Source organism: Mus pahari, chromosome 14, assembly GCF_900095145.1.
Source record: "Mus pahari chromosome 14, PAHARI_EIJ_v1.1, whole genome shotgun sequence".
Lineage (NCBI taxonomy): Eukaryota > Metazoa > Chordata > Mammalia > Rodentia > Muridae > Mus > Mus pahari.
In genome coordinates this window covers 31,052,749-31,061,617 of record NC_034603.1, presented here as the reverse complement: position 1 = coordinate 31,061,617, position 8,869 = coordinate 31,052,749, and the positions used below count along the sequence as shown (strand labels likewise).

General features: G+C 44.9%; 1 protein-coding gene across 1 annotated transcript in view; it reads right to left on the bottom strand.

Moving 5' to 3' along the window:
• Tekt3 (tektin 3) overlaps positions 1–8,624 on the bottom strand; it is a 45,663-nt gene extending 37,039 nt beyond the window's left edge. The window contains exons 1-2 of the mRNA XM_029546538.1: positions 8,578–8,624; positions 4,381–4,431 (exon numbers count right to left, since the gene is read on the bottom strand). The gene's annotated coding sequence lies outside the window, so the exon portion shown is untranslated. The remainder of the gene's footprint in view (positions 1–4,380; positions 4,432–8,577) is intronic.
• Between the last annotated feature and the right edge of the window lie 245 nt (positions 8,625–8,869).

The following is an 8,869-nucleotide window of genomic DNA, read 5'->3' as shown; positions in this document are numbered from 1 at the left end:
CCCCTCCCCTCCTCTCCCCTTCCCTTCCCCTCCCCTCTCTTCCCTTCCCCTCTCCTTCCCTTCCCTCCCCTTCTCTGTCACATCTAAATAAATGGCATCTGGTTCAGATCCCCCCCCATGGATTCCTGCCTAATATCATGAGACCCCCATCTAACTGAGGTGTGTTGCTAACTCCTGTATCTAAGTCTCTGACGTAGTGTCTCATCCAGCACAGCGCCCTGTAAAGGACAGTCTAGTGCCACTGCCATCCTGCAAAATGGCTTCCACGAACTGTAAGCTCCCTGACCAGATGAACTAGATCCATGCGCCATCTCCTTCCATGCGTCAAGGACCCCATTTTCAGGGCAAAACAGAGAAGCTCTTTTGTCTTCTGCTTTGTTGTTCCAGCTGAGAGAAAGTCACAGACTAGGCATGCCCACCCAGACAGCTACTGTTTATTAAAGGCTCATTAATGTGCTTTAGGACCTAGAGAGAGGACAGCAAATGATGTGTGGGCTCAGCATCGTAGGAGCTACCAAACAGGGAAGGTCTCAGGCGAACCCAGATGTTCCTGCTCCTGGGAAAGTGTTGTTCAGAGTGCTCTGAGAATGGCATAGATCAACTGGTTCTGCAATAGGAGAAAGTGACAGCTGGGTGGGACAGGGCATTCCAATGTGGCAGAGGCAGAGGCCCTCAGAGTGGAAACTGCCCTGTCAGAAATTTGGCAAAGAAAAAGTCTGGGGCTTTGGGTTTGGTTTTAGTTTCTCTTTTAAAACAACATTTAATTAAAGACAGTTCTATGTGTTTATAGTCTGCAACATGATATTTTGAAGTACGCATATGTTGTGCAACGGCATTCTAGTTGTGTAACGGACCACACATTTTATGTCCATCCCTCCAACAGCAGACACTACACTGGTTAGTTTCTTGTCAACTTGACACAAACTAGAGCCACCCTGAAAGAGGGACCCTCAACTGGGGAATTGCCTCCATCAGTTGGCTTATAGGAATGTCCCTGTGCGACATTTTCTTGTTTCATGATTGATGTAGGAGCCCTCGCCCCATGACATATACACACCATAGGTGATGCTGTGTTGTGTGAGAAAGCAGGCAGAGCGAGCCATGGAGGGAAGGCAGTGAAGGAGCGTTCCACAGTGGTCTCTGCACCAGTTTATGCCTCCAAGATCCTGTTTTGAGTTTGTGCCCCAACTGCCTTTAGTGATGGACCGTTACCTGGAAGTTTAAGACAAAATAACCCCTTCCCATTCAAATTGTTTTTGGTCAGTGTGTTATCACAGCAGCACAAAGAATGGGGACAGACACTTAGGTTGCTTTTATGGCTTGGCTCTATGGTTAGTGCTGTAAGAAGCATGACATACCAGTGGGTCTCTGACCCCTGACTTCAGTTCCTTTGAACGTACGCATGAGTGGGACTTTGGATCTTGGTTGCTCTACCATTAGTTTCTGATCAGCTGCCATCCAGTTTTCCATGATGGTTACACTAAATTACACTTCTACCAACTCCACACCAAGGTTCCTTCTCCCCACATCTCCCCACATTATCTTTATATTTCACGAATGGCCATCATGACAGAGCTGGCTATAGGTTTCTTAGGTATGGACTTGGCTCTCCAGCTCTATAGATTCTTCCCTGTTATCAGCGTATGTGTCCCAGACTTAATGATGCTCTCTTATAAGAGCAGCACTGGGCATAACTTACTTCGAGCTGCCCTTCTGGGTAAGAGAGCACACTGCTCAGAGAGAACTAACTGTGAATTCATTCATTCGCTTCCCTCCCTCGTGCTTGAGACTTTCCACTTCTTACCCCATGCCTCTCAAAAGGTGGCTAAATGCATCTCTGTCAGTCTCCCGTGCCACCATTAGAGTTAAAGCCACCACATCTCCTGCCTGAATTATGACAAAGATAGGTCTCTTTTTGAAACAGGGTCTCCCCACGTAGTCTGGAGGTACACCATCACAGCCACATTTCATAGTTCTCTAAATAGACTATTCTGTCTGCTTTCTCAGTGTTGCAACGGAGGCTTGGAGGGCAGATGATATGAACATTGCCCAGACTGTAAACCCATGCTTGATAGTCTGGCTCTAACATCTTACCTATATTCTGAGTAAATACACTTGAAACAATGATAAACTGAAAACCCAGAACCAATATGTAATATATAGATTTTGCCACACCAGGCACTGCCCTTCATACTGGTGCATCCTCTGACTCCAGCCACATCCCCAGGGGGAAGGATCGCACATGCCAGCAGTCAGTAAGCACCGACAGTCTATTGAATTAGCTTATCTGAGGTTTATGAGAGTGGGTCAGGCTGATTCTACGGCAAAGGTTCCCTGGTAAAAAGTTTTCAGGACAATCTCCTTTAATGGGGCAGTCTTGATAATGTCACCCTCAGAATGGAAGTTTGATCACAGGGGATTCTGGGACTCTGGCCCTTTCCTCTTGCTGCCTCTGTTTTTCATCTGCCACGAAATGAACAGAATTATTCTTCCACTCACCTTTACCATGATTTGCTGCCTAACCACGGGTCAAAGGCAAGGGTCAACCAATGTGCACTTTGGTCAAAAAGAGGGAAAAAATTATATATATTCAACCAATGGCCAGGCTTTTCCATAGCAATGTAGGAATACCTGACATTCTGGTGCGAGATTTGAGGATGGCTGTGCCATTGGGTATGTGGGCTAGGTGTGGGAGACAATAGTTAATGGAAAACTGAAGGATGTGCAAAGGGGATGGGTGGGGTGTTTGGAGAGGAGAGGGAATGTTTAAACAGAAAATGAAAAACACCACTTATGTAGTCAGCTAGCTCTGATTGCTTGTGCCATCGTAGTTCCTACTTACATGTTGTTGCTCTGTATGAAGGGAAATTGGAAACATTCACACTTTGGAAGAGACCAAAGAAACATTTGTCATCTGTATTTTAGAATATTATGAGTTCTCAAAATGCGCTCATTGTCACTATTCTCAGAAGTAAATCTCTCAGAAACAAAACTGAGGAATTTTATTTGAATTCATACCATCAACATCTGAGGTGTTATTTCCCATGAGTTCTTAACTGGAAAGCTATACTTCTCATAAATAGTAATTTCAATCTATAACTTGCCTAGTAGATCAAAGTGGGTTTAAAATGCAGAATGGAACACTGACCGTCTCAGAGAAGTGCTTCTGGAGGATCAGGTAGGGAACTTGACTGGATGCATCCAGTGAGAATTTTTATCATTCACAACAAGACTAAGATGACATCTGCAGCCACTGTTGGGTTTGCTTATGTTACTAGGCTATTTGTAAGGTGTGTACTGCACTCAGCTTTTTCGATTGCGTGGACTTTTTCACAGCATGTTATTGCAGGGAACACCCTATTGGAGGTAGTTCTAGAGAGTGTAAATCTATAAATGCAGCCAAGAGCATGGGTTGTGGTTAGCAGACGGAAGAACTTGGAATGGCATGCTCTTACAGTTTCGCTTACAGTCAAGTGGAAAGTATTGCGCTCACATGGTACCTGTCATCATCTGTTGATCATTTGTGCTCACATTTCCTTTCCCATCGCACTGAGTCCCATGAGGACTGGGACAGTGTTCTCCCAGCCTTACTCACGAGAACCATTCGAGGGCACGTGCATTGCTCCACCTCTATGTACACCATATCACCTGTACTTTTCACAGTGACCCATAACATGGATTTACGGGTCAGGTAAGTTAACCGAAATCGCATTAGATGACTGAGCTGGAACCTAAGCTGGGACCACGTAACTCCAACCTGTGATATTTCCTCTGTATCTGATGCTATACTCTCCCCACACACATCCTGCTTGTTATCCTCAGCATCACCATGCCTGGCTAACGGTGTTTACTGAATGAATGGGTGTAATACTTAGAGAAAGAGAGACCAGAATCTCCTTTGGTACTCACTGGCATTGTATTATGGTACAAACCCTAGTCTACCCCCCAGGGGGACTAGAAACAAAGCTAATGGCATCTAATCACTCCAAAAAGAAGAGAATTGACCAGATGCTCTGTTGACATTCTTGCCTCAAAACAGATAAAAGTTCAGACGTCCTTGTACAGCAACTCCATGAGAATTGCAGACTTATGTAGGGGGTTGCAGTGGGACTTGCTTCTCTCTTTTCCATGGAAAAATATAACTCTGGGGAAAAAAATCCAGGTTTGAAGTTCTCAAGCAAGGTATATACGGGAGTAACCAACAACAACCTAGAAGCTCAGCTACATGGTTAACCAGTCTTCTACATGGTTAACCAGTCTTCTACATGGGTAACTAGTCTTCATGCCCGAAGACACTCTGGTATAATCAAGAGCTGCCCTAAGAGTTCATCTTTGAAATCTCTGGTATTTACTGATAGTCTTGTATCATAAATTACTCACCATTCACAACAACCGAGAATGATTCATCCTTATAGCTGAGATCCCAACAATCTGAAAGAGATAAAGTAATATTCTTAGGGAGGGGAAGGGAAATCATTTAGGAAAAGTCATAAAGGGGTAAATGCTGATTATGGATAGTATTAGATTATATTTTATACTATCTATTAAAAGTAAACAAAATACTGGTTAGAGGCTGTGTCAGCTATGAGACATCTCAGGCTCTAAGATCAGTATGTGATCTGCTGTCTAGGATTCTGTAAAAACTGTAGTGAGCATGTGTCTCCAAACAGAAGGACACCAGCTGTTCTCAGAAAAGATGCACTGTGTCTGATCCAGGAGTTATAACAGGATCTTCAGGACAGAAATTAGTGTCTGTATTCAGCTGCCCGCAGGAGGACATTGGAAATTTGATAAGATGGAGACAGAGCATCAAAGGGAATCAGAGTTGGCACTGCCGACTTTCCAGCACTCCATGTGCCTGATTGCTTTTTAGCCCTCAGCATCATGCGAGGCAGAGAAAGCCAGGGACGGAGTGCTGGACTGGCCCAGAGTGGCTAGGAGCAGGTTCTTGTTAAATCTCTAGGACTGAAGGAGCTAATGGTGTCCTACTGTATGTTATCTCCCAACTCTGAATTCAGTGGTTTTCCATTGGTAGCTCAAAACTGACTGTGACAGCCATACTTAGAGCAGGAAGCTCAATCAAAGGCTTGGCAAAATTTTCTCCACCAAGAAAGCACTGGAACCCACACATGCAATGCGAGTGCTTAGACTCTGAGACAAGAGGATCACAAGTTTGAGACTGCCCTGGGCTACAGAGAAACTCTGTGTTGCTCTCCAATTTAAGGGTGGGATATAAAATGGAAGACCACACATTAAACTAAGGGCTTAGTGTCTATAGCCATTGAGCTGGCTCCTGTGTTTGAAAGGAGTTCTCTGATTCTGCAGAGAATTCACTCATACCATCTCATACACACATCACACATAGTTCACTTCAACTCAAACCCGCTCATTCCAAAATACACCTCGATTTTGTCTTGTTCCCATGAATGAGTATGACAGCCGATTCATGTTTCTTTGCTTCATTAATGGCCACTATACACTGGCCAGTAACATGAGTAAGAAGTAATAAGAATGAATAGTCTGTGAAAATCAATTCGCTACATGGAAGGTATAATGTGGGATATTGATATTTTATTATTTACAAATTATATACTATAAGATTATTAGTAGAATTTTAGCAGATTAGTAAATGTATGTGTGTATCCATACCCCCCTCTAAAGTAGGCATTAAATGTTGCCTCTCTGTGAGGAGGTTCCCCACTGGTGAGTATAGATAAATATAGACAGTGTAGGCTTCCGTGTGGCCACAGATGTCAGAAAGGAATGCAGTCTCTTGGGAGTTCAATACTGGCCAAGAGTCCCAAACTGATAATTTACAGTTATGCAGCAAACGCTGTAGGCCTTTAAGTTACTAGGAGTTCCTGGGGAGCTAGGGGGGAAGTGGAGACCGAAAGAGATAGGTAGGCTACATTTATTTTTGCAAAGTACTTGACATGAACATTTTCAACAATTTATTAAGAAAGTTAACTGACTTCTGCTGGCATTGCTAAGATCATTTATCTGTTGTTTAGAAACTGGGAATAGCCGGGGCTGGTTCATGCTGGCTTGAGCCTGATTTGTTATAGCCTTTGATGGCTTCTGTTTGCTTCAGCCGACCTTTTCTGCAGACTATGAGATGAAGGAAGCACCAACAGACCTCATTTTCTCCAACCCGAGTCGAAGTGTCAACCAAGTTTGTTATGGTCGTGGGTTACATAGAGAACACTAGTCAGCTTTAGCTGTCAGCCATACCCATGGGCCTTGGTGTAGGAAGCCATTCTGACTGTATCCAGCCACAATTGTAGTCAGTATAGTCACTGTTCCAACTTCTGTTCCCTGGGATCTTAGGGCCTTTTGGGGAGCATGGCTTCCCAAAGCTATGTTACCCTTGACAGTTGGCTCCTGTGTCAGTAGGAAGGAAGATGATCTCAGAATGTTAAAACCTATTCTGCTGTCAAAACGAGAGGCTGAAATCACCTGAAGATTTGTGCCTCAGGCTAACCCTTAACCAAAAGTAAATGAATCCAGGGCATAAATACCCCAGTTGTGCTGCCTCTGACTGGCACCACTCAGGGATGGGACAGAGTCTCTAGTAGAGCTTTTTCTAGAAAGGATCCAGAGTCACCTCCTGCCTCTCCCTACTGCCCCTCTGGAACCACACTCCCACTTCTCTGTTTATTTTCCTCCCCACATTTCCTGATCCATCACTTTCCCAGGACTCCGTGGGTTATGCTTCTGGGGAGCCCAGCCTGAGACAGTGCCCATGCTTCCAATGCCAACTTCTCCGCCTACTTCCGGCACTCTTGAGCCACACTGATTGGTGAGCACCTGGCTCATTCACAGTCAGGCTGGCCAGCAGACTGAGGTTGCCTGGAATAAAAAATAAATATAAACAGATCCTCCTGGGAGTGTTGATCTTGAGTCAGAGACAGTGGTTGAGTCATTACGTTAGATATCACAAAACTCTCGTTGAGAAGCATAGACGTGCTCTGTCAGAGTCACGAGATAACCTTGTCACTTGGAACCTAGTTGACTGCACCCTAAGGGCCTTTCCAGAGTCCAATCACCCTCCCATTTCCAGGGTGTTCTTAAGTCAGACTCTCCTTCCGGTCTATAACTTTCACTCTTCAAGGGTCATTGGCTGTCCTTAGTTTTCATACATACTAAAATACAAGATGGAGACACCTGCTTGACCAAACACAGGTGTTTGGTCATTTGTTGCTTGGTTCTTTTAAAAAGGGGGTACTCAAAATTACCAAGTAAACCATAACAGTTTCAACAGAAGCAACATGGAGCTAAGTTCGAATCCAGCTACACTAGATGATGAATACAGAAAGAGCTCCACATTAGCAGGGAAGACACTGACAGGGAGAGGCCTAATGGATTCCCAAGGTCATAGAATGGCAGCCATGTTCCCCTTTGTCTCCCACAAACCCTTGCAGCAGCCAAGTTAAGGTTCTGAGCGTGAACAGGCTAGAACCTAAGAGTATTGCAGTAACTACAGAACCAGGTTGGACAACCTATGGGTACTTACACTAGGGAGGCTGCGAATTAGAAAGGTACCAGCATTGTATCCCGCCTCCACACTAAAAATAGAAGCCAATATTTTATAGACTCAAGCAAATGTCAGCGAATAAGATGCGTGTTTGCCTGGAGTCAACATCGAGGGTCTCCAGAAGGCTTGTCAAGATCCCAAAGTGCTTCTCCAAAGCCAGGACTTAGCTCATGTGAGTCACAGGATGCAGACATTCTATTCTGCTCATTTCCCAAGAGCAGGGGTGACTCATCGGGTTCTCCCAGGGAGCGTTCTCCCTGGCATACTCACTGTCCCTGCAGATCCAGCAAGCCGGGTTGGATGCCCATCCATATGGATGCCATTACATAGGAAACGATACCAGGTCAGAAAATTTTGCTCAGATGGGCTTTGCTCACACCAGCCTTGGTCCTGCAAGGGCAAGGAAGCAAACCTGTGCACTTCCTTCAAGATGGCCATTTGTGTGTATCCGTAGCCTCCACAGGAAAGAGTTACCAAAAGTTTGCTTGCAAATGAAGATTTCTGTTTTTTTTTATTGATTATTTTTTGTGGGATTTATTTCTATGTCTCTTCAATTTTCCAAAAGAATGCTTCAGGAGTCCCAAGGAGCACATGTCCTCGAAAATACATTTCAGATAACTGAGGTGGGGGGAAATCACATTGAACATGGAGGCTTGAAGGAGCTCTGTGGGTGCCCATTCCACGCTCCTTTACTAGACGAGGAAACAAGGCCACAAGTGGACTAGTCCAGATTCACCCACAAGGCTCAGAGCAACTGTCTCCAGCAACCTTTGCACTACACCTAGTAGCCTACCCAGAGCATTTGCATGAAAACTTTATTTTTTTAGCCCACGCCTCATCCTGGAGCCAACCCCACCCCACCCTGACCCTAGCTGTACATCTTTCATCCAGGGGCTGCCTAGAGACTAAGCTTAGAAAGCAATTTCAAGACAAAAAAAACAAAACAAACAACAAAAACCCCACAAACAACATCAAACAACTTGCAAACACCCAGAAAGTTCACTTCATCATCTCCTCAAATATTCTGATACCCTCTCCATTACCTCAGTCCTTGGAAGTTGCTCACACATATGTGCTGCTAATAGACACACTATGGCTGTAATGCAGAAGTGTCTCGCAAGGGTCTCAGTGTGCAGAGGTTGATCCTCAGCTCACTGAAGGAGGCAGGGGCTAGTGTAAGGAAGCTAGGCCATGGAGGATGTACCCTGAAGAGGAAGTACCGAACTGCCAGACACTTTCTGTTCCTGTCTCCGCTTTCTGGCTATCAAGATGTGGGCAGGCCTTCTCCAAACACTCCCACCATGGTGCGCTGTGCTGCCAGAGGCCTAACATAGG